We start from the raw sequence: 19903 nt of genomic DNA, 5'->3' as shown, positions 1-19903 counted from the left end.
GCTATACTACAAAAGACCCACTTCCTTCCAATGGGCACTTCAGGTTTACAGGCCCTCATGCACGTCTCTATCCAGGGACAACGTGGAGCCTCCCAATTTTTGGCTGCCCTGCCTAAGGGCTATACTATAATACACCCACTTCCTGACACTGGACACTTAATGTTTTGAGGCCCTCATGCACGTCTCTATCCAGGGACAACGTGGAGCCTCCCAATTTTTGGCTGCCCTGCCTAAGGGCTATACTACAATAGACCCACTTCCTTACAATGGGCACTTCAGGTTTACAGGCCTTCATGCACGTCTGTATGCAGGGGCATTGGTGAACCTCACAATTTTGGACTGCCCTGGCAAAGGAAAATACTACAAAGACTCAGTTCCTCAAAATGGGCACATTAGACTCAGAGGCCTTTATGTACGTCTCTTCTCAGGGACATCGGAGTGCCACACAATGTTTTACGTAAAATCTTTCATGTATTGATCTCAAAAAGTAACATACATTAGCTCTATCTCACTATTGGGTATGTGCCCTTAACATTTCCGCTATGAAAAATCATTTTGGTGTCATTTTGGAAGGTTTTCTGGTGAGTCCGTAAAAATGGCATAAAACGCGGACAAAATTATTCACAGCTGTGACTTTTGAGTGATAAATGCTTCAAGGGGTCTTCCCCATGCTGTTGCCATGTCATTTGAGCACTCTTCGGAGACTTTTGTGCCATTTTTAGGGTTTCTACATGCTGCCGGTGGTCATTTCACAAAAATACTCGGGTCTCCCATAGGATAACATTGGGCTCGGTGCTCGGGCCGAGTACACGAGTATCTTGGGAGGCTCGGCCCGAGCTTCGAGCACCCGAGCTTTTTAGTACTCGCTCATCACTACTAATAAACCTAAAAAATAAAAATAAATTGAATAAAAATCATGAATGTTGTGTTATAACAGGAAATTCGGTGTAAGAATGAATATCCGGGATGAGAGTTCAGCGAATGAGTTATAGAAATTGTTACAAAAAGGAGTGTACGGTTTATGCGTAAATTTTCAGAATGCGTACATGAAAATTATATGTATGTGAGAATGTCCCCCATGCTTTGTAAAAAGTTATTTATGAAAATGTAAATAAAATATATAAAAATGCCTAATTATTTATAATTTATGAGAAAGATATATATGTATGGAAGAATGTTATAAGGTGTCCAAGAACCATAAAGAAAAAGGGTGCATATATAATGTTAGAGGTCTAGAGTTCCACCAGGCTATATCACCCCTAAAGAAATAGAAAGAAGACCTTACTACCTGTGTACCCCAAAAAAAGCTATATTTCTTAGCCAGGATTATGGTGGAGATATGCACAAGTGAAATAAGAATATAAAGTAATACAATAAGATTATAAAACCAATATGTGTGCATTCATGCACCACCCGGTACGCTACCCTTGCCAAATTGCTCACTCTAGATCCCCACACGATCCATGAAGCCGTTCCCCCGGTCACACCGCCTGCTGCCGGTTCCCACTCATCCCTGGGGGAGTTAGGCGAGTGGTATCGAGAGCTACATGTCGGCACTGATGATACCCCCATACACCACAAGGAAGGGGTATACCGGGTGGTACAGGAGTATGAGCGGGTTTTTAGCAAGCACCCTCTAGATTTTGGGCAGATTAAAGGGGTTCAACACCACATCCCTACCGGTACACACTCCCCTATTAAAGAGAGATACAGGCCTATTCCCCCTGCGCACTACCAATGCGCCAAAGACATGTTGAGGAACATGAAGGAGGCAGGGGTTATTAGGGACAGCTGTAGTCCCTGGGCCGCTCCGTTGGTGCTGGTTAAGAAGAAGGATGGCACCATGCGGATGTGTGTGGATTACCGGAAGATTAACCAGATAACGCATAAGGATGCTTACCCTCTGCCCCGCATCAAAGAGTCCCTGGCCTCGCTGAGAACCGCTAACTACTTCTCCACCTTTGACCTCACCAGCGGGTACTGGCAGGTGGCCGTGGCACCGGAAGACCGAGAGAAGACTGCCTATGGGACCGTTTTGCTGTACTTGGATGATGTGATTGTGTACTCACAGACGTATGAAGCCCACCTGGAGTACCTAGCCGAGGTGTTCGCGTCCCTTGCCAAGTATGGGATGAAGTTGAAGCCCTCAAAGTGTCATCTGCTGAAACCCAGAGTGCAGTACCTAGGACATGTGGTTGGTGCGGAAGGTGTCGCCCCCAACCCCGAGAAGATCACCGCCATCCAAGACTGGCCGAGACCGACCACAGTGAGGGAAGTGAGGCAGGTTCTGGGCCTGGTGGGATATTACCGTCGCTTCATTAAGGGGTACACAAAGATGGCTGCCCCCATGCAAGACCTCCTCGTAGGACAGACCAAGGGTGGTAGATCCCTAGTAGCCCCATTGGTGTGGGAAGAAAAGCATGAGGAATCCTTCCGCCAGCTGAGAACAGCCCTGACCGGAGAGGAAATCCTAGCGTACCCTGACTACAGCCGCCCATTCATCCTCTACACCGACGCCAGCAATGTGGGCTTGGGGGCTGTTCTATCCCAGGTCCAAGACAGAAGGGAAAAGGTAATAGCTTATGCTAGCCGAAAACTCCGACCGACTGAGAGGAACCCTGAGAACTACATCTCCTTCAAGCTTGAGCTCTTGGCACTGGTGTGGGCTATCACCGAGCGGTTCCGCCATTACCTGGCAGCAGCCAAGTTCACCGCGTACACAGACAATAACCTGCTGACCCATCTAGATACGGCCAAGCTGGGCGCGTTGGAGCAGCGGTGGGTGACCAGGTTAGCCAACTACGATTTCACCATCAAGTACCGGGCCGGCCGTACCAACGTCAATGCCAATGCACTCTCCCGGATGCCCCACCTGTCGGAAGAGGGGCCAGAGGATGATGACCTCGAAGAGATCGAGTTGCCTGCATTTCACCGGCCATTCACTGAGAAGGTGCACGTCTACCAACAACGGGTGAACCTGGATCCGCTGCCCCGACAGGACTGGCAGGAAGCTCAGGACCAGGCACCTGCTGTCCGCCTGGTCAAGACTCTAGTGGAACAGGGTTCTGCTGGGATAGACCCTGCTGCCCCTGCCGAAGCCCAACGTCTGTGGCAAGAACGGACCCGGCTATACCTACACCAGGGGAAGTTGTATCGCGAGCTGATTAATCCAAAGACTCACGAGAAGATCCGCCAGCTGGTGATTCCCCAGGCTAACGTGCCCACCGTCCTGCAAGCATACCATGATGGTGCAGTGCACTTCGGGTGGAAGAAGCTAGAGATGTTGTTAAGAGAGCGGTTCTATTGGAGTGGAATGCGGGAATCTGTGGAGGCCTGGTGCCGAGAATGTGGCCCTTGCGCATTGAGAAGGAAGGACGAGGCCAGCCAGAAGGCACCCCTACACCCGATCATTACACACCAACCGCTGGAGCTGGTTGCCCTTGACCATGTAAAGCTCACCCCCAGCCGAAGTGGGTACACCTACGCTCTGACCATCGTAGACCACTACTCGAGGTTCCTGGTGGTTGTCCCAGTTAAGGACTTAACCGGCCGCACCGCTGCTAAGGCTTTCCAGGCTTATTTCTGTTGACCGCATTGGTACCCGGAGAGGGTGCTTACCGACCAGGGTCCGGCCTTTGAAGCAGAGGTATTCCAGGAATTCTGCCAGTTGTACGGCTGCAAGAAAATCCGGACCACGCCTTACCACGCCCAAACCAATGGCATTTGTGAAAAGATGAACCACTTGGTCCTGGGCCTCCTCAAGACGTTACCACTGGAAGAGCGGAACCTCTGGCTGGAGAAGCTACCTGACCTGGTCGATATGTACAACAACATCCCTTCCAGCTCTACGAAATGCACTCCAGCATACCTGATGAGAGCTCGTCCCGGCCGGCTACCAGTGGATCTGGAAATGGGCTTGGAAGCTTCAGAAGCACTCCTGTCGACAGCTGAATGGGACACTCGGCGGAGGACACAGTACCGACAGGTCCAGGAGTATGTTGAAAAGAACGGGAGCAGTGCTTCAACAAGAAGGCGCCTGCCGGTTCCTTCCAACCTGGGGATGTAGTGCTGAAGCGGAAAAGAAGGGCCCACAAGCTGGATGATCAATGGGAAAAAAACCCGTATGTAGTCCAGCCCACAGGATGGGAGAATGGGAAGGCCTACCAGATCAGCCGTGACCAGGGGGGGACTTTGGCCACGGTTTCCCGAGACCACCTGAAGAAGTGCCCACCAGCATTGAGAGTAGCGGATGAGGCTCCAGTTCCCAGTCCAGTGGAGAAGGAAAAAGAGGTAATCCACACCATGATGGGTGATTTTCCAGCAGACTGGCCTACACAGAACGGTGCGGTGATCCTTCCAGTGATACTGTTCCCACAACCCGTGGATGAAGAAATGATGGAAACGGTTAACCGCGAGCCAGTGCCCAGGGATGTACCTGTACCCAGCTCCCCTACGCCTCCGCCTGCCCCACATGATAGCAGGGAGGAGGAACTGACTGTTCCCTCTGCCCCACTGCCTGTCACCACTGACACCGGACCCCGAAGGTCCACTCGCCCCAACCTAGGTAGATCCCCACTTAGGTACAGGGAAACTACTCTTTAAAAAGGGGGGGGCTTTATGTGTTGAGTGTACCAGTTTGAAAGTTTTAAATGATAAGTAAAGATGATCAACCAAAGAAGTTTACCTGATTGAACCGTGATTAAACCGGCCGTTGCCGGCAACTGTTGTCCCCGTAGGGACTGTGCAACCATTGCGTAAGGAACTGCTTACGGACAAGCCCGAGAACTTGCAGGGCAACCACAAACTTAGTGCAATGTAAATAAAAATGTTTGTTGGCTTGACACCGTTACCGCCTCCGGAGAGGCTGATTTGGGAGGATGGGCCTGGAGGAAAGGGATGGCCTAGGCCCGCCACTACCGTAACCGGTGGCGATCCTCCGGGGGTTCAGGGGTCCCCTTGGACGTGGGCCCCCTGAAAGAGACAGAACCCGCTCGGGCAACTTGGTGCTGGACTGGGGTCAAGGGGTGCTGCCCGCTTCTTAGGGGCAGCATCAGGGCCAGGTTGTTTGGGTGGGAGAAGAGCGGAAGCTGTACCGTTGTAAAATGTTTATGATGCTTTTACATGTTTTACCGTTTTATTCTTTTTCAGTTGTGAAAATAAAACCGGTGATGGACGGGCAGCCCGCGGACGGTCTGCATTTTACTATAGGGGAATGTGGCGCCCTGGACAAGCCAGGTCGTCACAGGTACTACACCAACACACTCTACACTCCGGCTAGGCACACCGAAGCTAAACACAAATCCTAGTTGCCTTCCTCCAGGGGCTGATGTCCACACCAGGGGGTGGGCCAGGCGGTTGATCCCACCCACCGAGGAGTTCACAGTCCTGGAGGCGGGAAAAGGAGTCAGATTAGAGATCAGTTTTGGAGTTAGAGAAGTGAAGAGGAGAGGAGACTGACCGTGTCCGGGTGTGTGGCCCGGGCACTCAGCAAGGTTGGCAGACGGTGGTGACCTTCTGCAGGAGAGGCTGATTGGAGTGAACCGTACGGACCGGGGATGGGCGGTGGCCCGCCGGTACCAGATCGGGGAGTGAAGAGAAGCCAGCACCATCCGGCAGGGCCTACGGACCCCGACCAGGCTAGGAGTCGCCGTAAAACCGGTCAAATCCGTTAGCGACAGGAACCTCCAGGGTTTCCCAGCAGTCAAGACCCGATTGAAGGCAACAGCTCACACCGGAGAGGGAAGAACAGTCACCGCCAAGGCTACAGTTCCCAGGGCCAGAGCCTGCGGGCAAAAGGGGCTCCCTCAGCATCCATCCAAGCTGGGGAGCGGGTTACCGGTGGGAAGCCCGCTAGATTTTGGGGGAATAAAAGGGGTCCAACACCACATCCCCACAGGTGCACACCCACCCATCAAAGAGAGCTATAAGCCAATACCACCTTCACATTGCCAGTGTACCAAGGACATGTTGAGCAACATGAAGGCGGCTGGGGTTATCCGTGACAGTTGTAGCCTTTGGGCAGCTCTGTTGATCCTGTTAAAAAAGAAGGACGGCACCACTCCCCGTATTGAGGAATCGCTAGCTGCATTGAGAACTGCAAATTATTTTTCTACCCTTGATCTCACTAGTCACTATTGGCAAGTGTCCGTTGCTGAGGCAGACCGGGAGAAGACCGCCTTCGCCACCCCTATGGGTCTCTGCGAGTTCAAAAGCATGCCCTTCGAGCTGTGCAATGCGCCAGGAACCTTCCAGAGGCTGATGGAATGCTGCTTGGGACAAGATTTTAGGGTGTATAAAAAGGGAGATTAGATCCCGTGATCCCAACGTATTGTTACACCTCTATAAATCACTTGTAAGGCTACATCTGGAATATGGGAACCAGTTTTGGGCTCCACATTTTAATAAGGACATTCAGAAGTTAGAGTCAGTTCAAAGGTGGGCAACTAGACTACTACAAGGAATGGAAGGCCTCCCATATGATGACAAGTTGAAAAAGTTATTAAGTGATTATTGGCTGCAATGGGGCTTTCTGGCTGGTGCCAGCCTCTCTTCTTAGCACACAGGAACCACAATCCCTACACCATGCTTCAATGGATTCTCTCATCCCAGCCCAGTAAAACTACATATTTTACACAGTCATAAGCAGCCAAAAGGGATCTATTCTATTCAATTACAAATGATCTAGATAAGACTGAGAATAAGATACTGCACGGGACATAGCAGAGTTGGTCAAGTTGAGTGGAGATGAGTTTGCTATTTGGCACAGCTTTTTGCATCAATAAAGCAAGTAAAAGGTGTGAAAGATAAAAAAAGGGTGAAAGTGTGAAAAGTGAATTGGCCAAATTGAGGTGCATATAAAGTTTTTGCTTTCTTTCAATTCACTAATGGGGCTCATTTGAATCAGGTGAATTGAGTTCTGCTTTTGGAAACTGGGTTAAGAAGGGGTGCACCGGTCCTGGAGGTACTGCAATACCAGGTCAATGCGTGCAGTGGACAGAGCAAGATTTTTTCCATCTCCTTGTTCTAAAAATCCATTTAATATATGGTCCCCAGAGAGGGGACGTATCAGATATTAAACTGATAAGAACAGATTTAATTTTTTTTTTTTTCTGTTTATCAGTAGGACTTCAAAATAACAAAGGTGATCGCCTCCCGTTGCCTGGGAACCGTCCAGGCACAAGAGGGCTATGTGTCACCAGAAGGCGCACACACTTCCTCAAGGCCGGCAGACGTGCAATCCCAGGCACCTTCCAGTACCGACCAAGGTAGCGTCCTCCGAAACTACACTTGATCTTAGCCAAAAGGCCGAGAAGCTATAACCCGAATTGGTTACGGCCTTGAGTGGCACCCTGGCCTATACCGGACACATCTTAGGGAGAGGGAGACAAACCCACGCCTACAGAAGACATTTTGTCACCCAAGCCAACCCTTGAAAAGGCTGTTTTGCAGAGCAAAAACAAGAAGAATGGTGCTTTTTGCAGCCGCCGCCCACTGCAATGAATCTGAATAACTCCTCCTTTTGGACACAAGCACCTCCCCTCCCCCTTGCAGTCTTTCCAATTCATGATACAAAAAGACGGACGGACAGGACAGGACAGGACAGGCTGCCTGACTTTCCGTCACTGCCACCCTTTGCCATCCTTGCCCGTAGAAAGCCCTTTCATCATCCCCAAACCCTAATCTTTTCCCTTCCCTTCCCAGATGCGTCTCACTCCCTTTCATTAGGAAGTGAGCGCAGCCTTTTCTCCGTTCTGCACATGCGCGACGTTAAACACAAATGCGCAGGCGTGCGTTCCATTACCCTCACTGCATTCCACTCCCATACAGGAAGTGGGCGCAGCTATTACTACGGTCGCACATAAAAGAACCCACGGCCACCACTGCACATAGCTGACTCCACCACAGGACACCCACTTCTACACCAACGCAGGTAAGACAGGATCGGCACCTCTATGCTCCCGTTACAATCAGGCTCAGTCACCATGTGATAACGCTCTCAACTCTTTAGTTGCAGGCTCCCCTTGCTTCACCTCCACTGGCTGTGCTGCCATTTCCTCTCCCACCTGGAAGGTATACTTTATTCCACTATTTTCCTGTTTCTCTCTTCCCCCGTTTCCCATAACCTACTTTTATCTGCATTTGTGGGGTATCTATATGCTATTTACATCATAGTTTTATTCATTAATATGGAAGGGAAGAGTGCCCATGAGAGTGTTGAACTGCGGAGAGCAAGATATTAAGCTGCTCCGATTTGCCACCATTGATAAGCTGTTCTCAGTAGATACACATGCTATCCAAACAGCAGCATCCACCATTGCTTCAGCCCACCCATTCAGTGACAGCTCACCAAGTCAGCCAGAGGAGTGGTGTAAGGAATTACACGTAGGCACTGACTCCACACCTTCACATCACAAGAAGGGGGTCTACAGGCTAGTGCAAGAATACGAGCAAGTCTTCAGCAAACATCCGCTAGACTTTTGAAGAATAAAAGGGGTCAAACACTACATCCCCACAAGTGCACACCCACCCATCTAAGAGAGATATAAGCCAAAACTACCTGCACATTACCAGTGTACCAAGGACATGTTGAGCAACATGAAGGAGGCTGGGGTTATCCGTGACAATTGTAGCCTCTGGGCAGCTCCGTTGGTCCTGTTAAAGAAGAAGGACAGCACCACTCCCCTGTATTGAGGAATAGCTAGCTGCATTGAGAACTGCAAATTATTTTTCTACCCTTGATCTCACTAGTCGCTATTGGCAAGTGTCCGTTGCTGAGGCAGACCGGGAGAAGACCGCCTTTGCCACCCCGATGGGTCTCTGCGAGTTCAAAAGCATGCCCTTCGAGCTGTGCAATTTGCCAGGAACCTTCCAGAGGCTGATGGAATGCTGCTTGGGACACCGAAACTTTGAAACGGTACTGCTATACCTTTATGATGTTATTGTTTATTCTAAAGCAAACAAGATTTTAGGGTGTATAAAAAGGGAGATTAGATCCGGTGATCCCAACGTATTGTTACCCCTCTATAAATCACTTGTAAGGCCACATCTGGAATATGGGGTAAAGTCCTGAGCAGGTTGATAACCATTGGTTTGAGCATGGTAGGGTGTAGTGCGCATCTTCCTGCATCGGTAAAAGCTGCAGAAGTCCTTGAAGATTTCCGCTTCAAAGGCTGTGCCTTGATCTGTGAGGACTCTCTCTGAGTAGCCATGAGGTCTGCATAAGTGTGCTTGGAAGACCTTCGCTGCAGTATGGGCCATTAGATCTTTGACTTGTACCACAACCATAAATCTCGAGTAGTTGTCTACCATCGTAAGTGCATACGTGAGCTCGCCTCGATATTCTGTAACAAAACTCCCTTTTTCGATTTCAGTTTCAGCAAACACTCCTCTTCCTGTAGAAAATATTTATCATTACCTAAGACAGTCATTCTAATGCATGACAATATTAAGGCAATTTAGTTAAAACTTGTTTTAACTCACCTTTAAGGGGATTGATGTATTTCATGGTCAATCCAGGTTTGTCAGTGATGGCACTGACATAATGTATGGCGTCTTTTTCGGGCGTTATCCTTTGCCTTTTCATTGTGAAAATCCAGTTGCCTATATCAAAGCAAATTCTACTACTTGTAAAGTATGCAGAAAATGAAATGTAGAACATATAACATCAACTGCTTAGGAACGCATCATAGGTTAGTACTTAAAAGGATATTGTCATGTTCTAGTCATAATGCAAGCTGGACATTTTTCATGTTACCCTGTAATCGCCGGCCTGTTCTAATGCTCACAAGCCAAGATATAGGCTCAGCTGCTAAGGCTTCCCTCTGCCTTCTGAATGAAACTTGAATATGTCTGGGTCACTGTGTATATAGCAGGTGCTCAGAAAAAATAAGAGTCAATTCAATAGAAATAGCTCTGGCACACTATAGTGATCAATAACGTAAGAAAAGAACTCTTGGAATGCTGAAAATTCTTTATTTGTGCAAAAGGATAATTCATCCAACGTTTCGACCTTGTTTTTAGGTCTTTATCAAGGATAAAGTTATCTAAGATCATAAAGGGTTACAAAACCATATAAACACGTAATTAGTACATAGTACAACATAACAGTACAATATATTGCTACTTGAGAGTACAATGGGTCAAATGACCATGATGCACATACAAAAAATTTTTCCAAAGCCATAGTGAAAACATTTGTACTGAGGAAAGAAAATTTCCACATGACCTATCTGGAGAAACATTCTGGATCAAACAACCAAAAATAGTCAAGCAGGTAAATACACACCTATATGGATAACAGGATGATATGTGTTCAATTGTATAGCGTCATTGCCATTAAGGTACAAATGGAAAACTTGCAATCCTATATAGTGAAGGAAATGAACACATATCATATCAAAGAACACAGGAACATGGGTGTGAGAAAAACCTCAATGTTTATACTTTGTTCTTTATAATGGTGTGAACATGTATATGTCTCAGTACCTTATGCACTTGAGAATTCTAGTGAGTAGATCATGAAAGCCTATTTCAGAACTGGAATCGGTAAATAATTGTAGGTGGAATCTAAATGAAAAGATGGTACAAGTGTTATCATGACACGTGGGCTATAACACAATGGACCGTGTGACAAAGAAGAAAGGAGAGAAAGAAGAGGAAGAAAATGCAACTACCTGTAACATTACGTGATAGTCACTGGTAAGTATCACTTGACAATTCAAGTGAAAAAGGATTCCTTTATTAAAGGGTTCTCAGTCGCCTCAGGATCATGAAATACTAGGGTAAATGATATGAGAATGGGTAAGAAGCACCACTAAAGGAAATATGAGATGCAGGACATATATCTATAAACCCCTGAACTACATGATAGAAATAAAAAGAAGAAAAAAGAAAAAAAAGAAGAAAGAAGAAGAACACATAGAATGCGGAAAGAGAATGGGTACAACTACCTGAGTTACTGCAGGGAGGCCCCTGGTTGGTATTGTGAGGGTTAGTGGAATTCCTTCACTGAAGGGTTCTCAGTTGCCTCAGGTTCGTGAAAAATGCTATAGACAAATAATGCCCGGAGAAAAGGGGTTCATATACAGCGAATAATGGTAATACAAGGTACATGTGTCACATGTAATAGTATATATATATATATTGTACTAAGCTCTACACCAGAAATAGAAAGTAGTCCCTCTGCCTTCTGTCTAGGTGCCCTGAGTTATGTCCTGTAAACTGTCACAGGGACCCAGACACACATGTGTAGTAGGGGAATATCCCTGCTGAGATGCCAGTGCTAGAGCACTCGTTTGCTGTGGAGTTGAACGCTATGTGAGCAGTTCTTACCTTCAATGAGCAGAAGTCTCTTTTTTCAGATTTCAATATCTCTGTGGGTATCTGGCAGAAATATGGAATACTCTTTACTGCTAAGACCCTGTACACCACTCCCACTAAAGGGGGCTTTACACGCTGCGACATCGCTAATGCGGAGTCGTTGGGGTCACGGAATTTGTGACGCACATCCGGCCGCATTAGCGATGTTGCTGCGTGTGACACCGATGAGCGATTTTGCATCGCTGCAAAAACGTGCAAAATCGCTCATCGGTGACATGGGTCTCCATTCTCGATTATCGTTACTGCAGCAGTAACGATGTAGTTCGTCGCTCCTGCGGCAGCACACATCGCTCCGTGTGACACCGCAGAAACGAGGAACCTCTCCTTACCTGCCTCCCAGCCGCTATGAGGAAGGAAGGAGGTGGGCGGGATGTTCCGGCCACTCATCTCCGCCCCTCCGCTGCTATTGGGCGGTCGCTCAGTGACGTCGCTGTGACGCCGCACGGACCGCCCCCTTAGAAAGGAGGCGGTTCGCCGGTCACAGCGACGTCGCCGGGCAGGTAAGTATGTGTGACGGGTCTGGTCGGTGTTGTGCAGCATGGGCAGCGATTTGCCCGTGTCGCGCAACAGATGGGGGCGGGTATCCACACTAGCGATATCGGGACCGATATCGCAGTGTGTAAAGTAGCCTTTAATAAACTGTGTAAAGGATTTTAAGTAAAAATCCACAATAAACCAGCGCTAGATGGGTTTTTATAATTTTATTAATAGACCACAAATAAAAATTTTTTTGCTATCCTTGTTTCAAGACAGAGTATTTGATAATATACAATACACTGATTATTACTAAAACCAAGGACCACATAAAACAAGGACCACATAAAATAAAAAATGAAAGTAATGAGAATAAAATTCTTTTGTATAACCAATTAACTTCGAGGTGATACAATATTCACATTGATTTAGTTTTACCAGTCTAATGTAATGCCCCGGCCGGTGGCATATATTTTGTTTGGTTAATAATTTAGACTTATACAATGAAAGATGTACTATACCACCCCTGGCTAACTTACAAGTTTTAAGTTGTACAATATAAGTTTGCGACGTTATATTCGCCCCCAGGGCCTGGGGGAATAAACCTCACAACAACTTGACCGCAAAAAACACCCCGGATTTCTCCGTTGATTAGGCTGGAACCGCTATGTACAGGATTGACCTGTTAGACTTCCAGAGCGGACGTTTTGAGGCCAGTGGCCGCGACTAGTGCTGGCTCTGGGGGAGATGTATGGTTACCGACATCCCTCTTTACAGAGCCTTTATAACACTTCACAAGGCCACAAACCAGCCGGTCCCGTATTCTCCCAAATGTACTTTCGAAATCAAGCAGTACGAAGCCACTGAAAGCACCAAGATGTTGGCTGCGGACAACAATAAGATCAGCGGTAACTACTCAGCCTCTCCAGCGGGCAGTCCAGACCGTATCCAGTGTCAGCTGACTGATTCCACACAGGAGGAAGTTGCTTGGCAGGTTAGCACCACACAAGGCTCCGATCCGCTTCCAAACGAGCAATGCAGAACCGCTGGAGGTACCAATGTATCCTGGTTGCAGACAAAGGAAATGTCAGCGGTAACCTCTCAACCTCTCCAGCAGGCAATCCGTACCGTGTCCAGTGGAAGCCGGTTGATTCCACACGAGGGAGAGATTACTTGGCAGGTTATCACCGCACAGGTGAGGTAGGCAAAAACAGAGTCCTGATCCGACGCGCGTTTCGGGGGCGTGTAACGGCCCCCTTCCTCAAGGATAACTCAGCTGTTGCCTAGAGCACTATTTATGCATATATTTAATTGGTTATAATTTGCATAAAATTAAACAATGTTTAAATTCAACCAACATTCAATGACCACTACATATATCAATTTGTGAAAGACCGTTCATAATAGCCATATAATATAATTATGTGCAAAGGTTTTTCTAAAGGTTTTTCTAAAAAGACCTATATATAGCCTTGCTTGTATCATCATATACTGGGAAGACAATGTGTATATATGCATATGCTTTTTTTCAACAATAAATTTAACAAAAGGACATCATAAAGGTGTAATATAAATTTGCTATAATATGAAAAGCCCCTTATATCTACATCAACCTTGGGCAAGTGAAGCACCAATTTTAATATATATTATGCATATATACACATATATCTCCATGACAATCGCTTTTTTTTTTTTTTTTTTTTTTTTCCTTCTCTCCGTATTATTATCAGTACCTATTACTCCTCTACCTATAAAAATATAAATTAATTAAAAGCAAACAGTTCTATATCATTATTGAGTCCATATGGTTTCAAGGTGTTCAATTCAAAAATCCATTGGCTTTCTGCTCGTGACATTTTTTTAATGAAATCGCCACCTCTCCAATCCTTAGTTATTTTTTGTACGCCCCATACTTGGGATCCTTTAAAGGACCCTCCATGTTTTAACACATAATGTCTGGATAGGGGGTGCTTAGTACATTTATTTTTAACACTTCTAATGTGCTCACCCACCCTTTTCCATAGGGGTCTAATAGTTCTCCCAATGTATTTTTTCTGACAGGGACATTGAATGCAATATACTACTCCCTTTGATTGACATGTAATAAATTCTCTAATCATGACTTCTGACTGCCCCTGTAAGAAGGATTTCCGTGAAATATTTTTTGTATTCTTACATACTATACAGCTTTTGCATGGAAAAAAACCTTTCAGGCCAAATAATCCTCCCTTATTAGGTGCTGTAAGATTACGTATGGTGGGTGCCACTAAATTGCCAATATTGTTTGCCTTCCTATATATGAATATAACGTCGCAAACTTATATTGTACAACTTAAAACTTGTAAGTTAGCCAGGGGTGGTATAGTACATCTTTCATTGTATAAGTCTAAATTATTAACCAAACAAAATATATGCCACCGGCCGGGGCATTACATTAGACTGGTAAAACTAAATCAATGTGAATATTGTATCACCTCGAAGTTAATTGGTTATACAAAAGAATTTTATTCTCATTACTTTCATTTTTTATTTTATGTGGTCCTTGTTTTATGTGGTCCTTGGTTTTAGTAATAATCAGTGTATTGTATATTATCAAATACTCTGTCTTGAAACAAGGATAGCAAAAAAATTTTTATTTGTGGTCTATTAATAAAATTATAAAAACCCATCTAGCGCTGGTTTATTGTGGATTTTTACTTAAAATCCTTTACACAGTTTATTAAAGGCTACTTTACACACTGCGATATCGGTCCCGATATCGCTAGTGTAGATACCCGCCCCCATCTGTTGCGCGACACGGGCAAATCGCTGCCCATGCTGCACAACACCGACCAGACCCGTCACATATACTTACCTGCCCGGCGACGTCGCTGTGACCGGCGAACCGCCTCCTTTCTAAGGGGGCGGTCCGTGCGGCGTCACAGCGACGTCACTGAGCGACCGCCCAATAGCAGCGGAGGGGCGGAGATGAGTGGCCGGAACATCCCGCCCACCTCCTTCCTTCCTCATAGCGGCTGGGAGGCAGGTAAGGAGAGGTTCCTCGTTTCTGCGGTGTCACACGGAGCGATGTGTGCTGCCGCAGGAGCGACGAACTACATCGTTACTGCTGCAGTAACGATAATCGAGAATGGAGACCCATGTCACCGATGAGCGATTTTGCACGTTTTTGCAGCGATGCAAAATCGCTCATCGGTGTCACACGCAGCAACATCGCTAATGCGGCCGGATGTGCGTCACAAATTCCGTGACCCCAACGACTCCGCATTAGCTATGTCGCAGCGTGTAAAGCCCCCTTTAGTGGGAGTGGTGTACAGGGTCTTAGCAGTAAAGAGTATTCCATATTTCTGCCAGATACCCACAGAGATATTGAAATCTGAAAAAAGAGACTTCTGCTCATTGAAGGTAAGAACTGCTCACATAGCGTTCAACTCCACAGCAAACGAGTGCTCTAGCACTGGCATCTCAGCAGGGATATTCCCCTACTACACATGTGTGTCTGGGTCCCTGTGACAGTTTACAGGACATAACTCAGGGCACCTAGACAGAAGGCAGAGGGACTACTTTCTATTTCTGGTGTAGAGCTTAGTACAATATATATATATATATACTATTACATGTGACACATGTACCTTGTATTACCATTATTCGCTGTATATGAACCCCTTTTCTCCGGGCATTATTTGTCTATAGCATTTTTCACGAACCTGAGGCAACTGAGAACCCTTCAGTGAAGGAATTCCACTAACCCTCACAATACCAACCAGGGGCCTCCCTGCAGTAACTCAGGTAGTTGTACCCATTCTCTTTCCGCATTCTATGTGTTCTTCTTCTTTCTTCTTTTTTTTCTTTTTTCTTCTTTTTATTTCTATCATGTAGTTCAGGGGTTTATAGATATATGTCCTGCATCTCATATTTCCTTTAGTGGTGCTTCTTACCCATTCTCATATCATTTACCCTAGTATTTCATGATCCTGAGGCGACTGAGAACCCTTTAATAAAGGAATCCTTTTTCACTTGAATTGTCAAGTGATACTTACCAGTGACTATCACGTAATGTTACAGGTAGTTGCATTTTCTTCCTCTTCTTTCTCTCCTTTCTTCTTTGTCACACGGTCCATTGTGTTATAGCCCACGTGTCATGATAACACTTGTACCATCTTTTCATTTAGATTCCACCTACAATTATTTACCGATTCCAGTTCTGAAATAGGCTTTCATGATCTACTCACTAGAATTCTCAAGTGCATAAGGTACTGAGACATATACATGTTCACACCATTATAAAGAACAAAGTATAAACATTGAGGTTTTTCTCACACCCATGTTCCTGTGTTCTTTGATATGATATGTGTTCATTTCCTTCACTATATACAAGTAAAAGTTCACTTTCACTTCACTATATAGGATTGCAAGTTTTCCATTTGTACCTTAATGGCAATGACGCTATACAATTGAACACATATCATCCTGTTATCCATATAGGTGTGTATTTACCTGCTTGACTATTTTTGGTTGTTTGATCCAGAATGTTTCTCCAGATAGGTCATGTGGAAATTTTCTTTCCTCAGTACAAATGTTTTCACTATGGCTTTGGAAAAATTTTTTGTATGTGCATCATGGTCATTTGACCCATTGTACTCTCAAGTAGCAATATATTGTACTGTTATGTTGTACTATGTACTAATTACGTGTTTATATGGTTTTGTAACCCTTTATGATCTTAGATAACAGATAACTTTATCCTTGATAAAGACCTAAAAACAAGGTCGAAACGTTGGATGAATTATCCTTTTGCACAAATAAAGAATTTTCAGCATTCCAAGAGTTCTTTTCTTACGTTATTGATCACTATAGTGTGCCAGAGCTATTTCTATTGAATTGACTCTTATTTTTTCTGAGCACCTGCTATATACACAGTGACCCAGACATATTCAAGTTTCATTCAGAAGGCAGAGGGAAGCCTTAGCAGCTGAGCCTATATCTTGGCTTGTGAGCATTAGAACAGGCCGGCGATTACAGGGTAACATGAAAAATGTCCAGCTTGCATTATGACTAGAACATGACAATATCCTTTTAAGTACTAACCTATGATGCGTTCCTAAGCAGTTGATGTTATATGTTCTACATTTCATTTTCTGCATACTTTACAAGTAGTAGAATTTGCTTTGATATAGGCAACTGGATTTTCACAATGAAAAGGCAAAGGATAACGCCCGAAAAAGACGCCATACATTATGTCAGTGCCATCACTGACAAACCTGGATTGACCATGAAATACATCAATCCCCTTAAAGGTGAGTTAAAACAAGTTTTAACTAAATTGCCTTAATATTGTCATGCATTAGAATGACTGTCTTAGGTAATGATAAATATTTTCTACAGGAAGAGGAGTGTTTGCTGAAACTGAAATCGAAAAAGGGAGTTTTGTTGCAGAATATCGAGGCGAGCTCACGTATGCACTTACGATGGTAGACAACTACTCGAGATTTATGGTTGTGGTACAAGTCAAAGATCTAATGGCCCATACTGCAGCGAAGGTCTTCCAAGCACACTTATGCAGACCTCATGGCTACTCAGAGAGAGTCCTCACAGATCAAGGCACAGCCTTTGAAGCGGAAATCTTCAAGGACTTCTGCAGCTTTTACCGATGCAGGAAGATGCGCACTACACCCTACCATGCTCAAACCAATGGTTATCAACCTGCTCAGGACTTTACCCCATATTCCAGATGTGGCCTTACAAGTGATTTATAGAGGGGTAACAATACGTTGGGATCACCGGATCTAATCTCCCTTTTTATACACCCTAAAATCTTGTTTGCTTTAGAATAAACAATAACATCATAAAGGTATAGCAGTACCGTTTCAAAGTTTCGGTGTCCCAAGCAGCATTCCATCAGCCTCTGGAAGGTTCCTGGCAAATTGCACAGCTCGAAGGGCATGCTTTTGAACTCGCAGAGACCCATCGGGGTGGCAAAGGCGGTCTTCTCCCGGTCTGCCTCAGCAACGGACACTTGCCAATAGCGACTAGTGAGATCAAGGGTAGAAAAATAATTTGCAGTTCTCAATGCAGCTAGCTATTCCTCAATACAGGGGAGTGGTGCTGTCCTTCTTCTTTAACAGGACCAACGGAGCTGCCCAGAGGCTACAACTGTCACGGATAACCCCAGCCTCCTTCATGTTGCTCAACATGTCCTTGGTACACTGGTAATGTGCAGGTAGTTTTGGCTTATATCTCTCTTTGATGGGTGGGTGTGCACTTGTGGGGATGTAGTGTTTGACCCCTTTTATTCTTCAAAAGTCTAGCGGATGTTTGCTGAAGACTTGCTCGTATTCTTGCACTAGCCTGTAGACCCCCTTCTTGTGATGTGAAGGTGTGGAGTCAGTGCCTACGTGTAATTCCTTACACCACTCCTCTGGCTGACTTGGTGAGCTGTCACTGAATGGGTGGGCTGAAGCAATGGTGGATGCTGCTGTTTGGATAGCATGTGTATCTACTGAGAACAGCTTATCAATGGTGGCAAATCGGAGCAGCTTAATCTCTTGCTCTCCGCAGTTCAACACTCTCATGGGCACTCTTCCCTTCCATATTAATGAATAAAACTATGATGTAAATAGCATATAGATACCCCACAAATGCAGATAAAAGTAGGTTATGGGAAAAGGGGGAAGAGAGAAACAGGAAAATAGTGGAATAAAGTATACCTTCCAGGTGGGAGAGGAAATGGCAGCACAGCCAGTGGAGGTGAAGCAAGGGGAGCCTGCAACTAAAGAGTTGAGAGCGTTATCACATGGTGACTGAGCCTGATTGTAACGGGAGCATAGAGGTGCCGATCCTGTCTTACCTGCGTTGGTGTAGAAGTGGGTGTCCTGTGGTGGAGTCAGCTATGTGCAGTGGTGGCCGTGGGTTCTTTTATGTGCGACCGTAGTAATAGCTGCGCCCACTTCCTGTATGGGAGTGGAATGCAGTGAGGGTAATGGAACGCACACCTGCGCATTTGTGTTTAACGTCGCGCATGTGCAGAACGGAGAAAAGGCTGCGCTCACTTCCTAATAAAAGGGAGTGAGACGCATCTGGGAAGGGAAGGGAAAAGATTAGGGTTTGGGGATGATGAAAGGGCTTTCTACGGGCAAGGATGGCAAAGGGTGGCAGTGACGGAAAGTCAGGCAGCCTGTCCTGTCCTGTCCTGTCCGTCCGTCTTTTTGTATCATGAATTGGAAAGACTGCAAGGGGGAGGGGAGGTGCTTGTGTCCAAAAGGAGGAGTTATTCAGATTCATTGCAGTGGGCGGCGGCTGCAAAAAGCACCATTCTTCTTGTTTTTGCTCTGCAAAACAGCCTTTTCAAGGGTTGGCTTGGGTGACAAAATGTCTTCTGTAGGCGTGGGTTTGTCTCCCTCTCCCTAAGATGTGTCCGGTATAGGCCAGGGTGCCACTCAAGGCCGTAACCAATTCGGGTTATAGCTTCTCGGCCTTTTGGCTAAGATCAAGTGTAGTTTCGGAGGACGCTACCTTGGTCGGTACTGGAAGGTGCCTGGGATTGCACGTCTGCCGGCCTTGAGGAAGTGTGTGCGCCTTCTGGTGACACATAGCCCTCTCGTGCCTGGACGGTTCCCAGGCAACGGGAGGCGATCACCTTTGTTATTTTGAAGTCCTACTGATAAACAGAAAAAAAAAAAAATTAAATCTGTTCTTATCAGTTTAATATCTGATACGTCCCCTCTCTGGGGACCATATATTAAATGGATTTTTAGAACAAGGAGATGGAAAAAATCTTGCTCTGTCCACTCCACGCATTGACCTGGTATTGCAGTACCTCCAGGACCGGTGCACCCCTTCTTAACCCAGCTTCCAAAAGCAGAGCTCAATTCACCTGATTCAAATGAGCCCCATTAGTGAATTGAAAGAAAGCAAAAACTTTATATGCACCTCAATTTGGCCAATTCACTTTTCACACTTTCACCCTTTTTTTTATCTTTCACACCTTTTACTTGCTTTATTGATGCAAAAAGCTGTGCCAAATAGCAAACTCATCTCCACTCAACTTGACCAA

At 45.8% G+C, this 19903-nt stretch overlaps 2 pseudogenes; one reads left to right on the top strand and one right to left on the bottom strand.

Moving 5' to 3' along the window:
* Positions 1-6939: 6939 nt before the first annotated feature.
* Positions 6940-7146, bottom strand: LOC142281632 (U2 spliceosomal RNA; annotated as a pseudogene).
* A 12335-nt stretch (positions 7147-19481) lies between these two features.
* On the top strand, positions 19482-19688 carry LOC142281630 (U2 spliceosomal RNA; annotated as a pseudogene).
* Positions 19689-19903: the final 215 nt, after the last annotated feature.

The sequence above is a fragment of the Anomaloglossus baeobatrachus genome, unplaced genomic scaffold (assembly GCF_048569485.1).
Source record: "Anomaloglossus baeobatrachus isolate aAnoBae1 unplaced genomic scaffold, aAnoBae1.hap1 Scaffold_478, whole genome shotgun sequence".
In the NCBI taxonomy this organism is placed as follows: Eukaryota; Metazoa; Chordata; class Amphibia; order Anura; family Aromobatidae; genus Anomaloglossus; species Anomaloglossus baeobatrachus.
The sequence above is the reverse complement of the archived record's forward strand: the minus strand, read 5'-3'. Positions and strand labels throughout refer to the sequence as shown.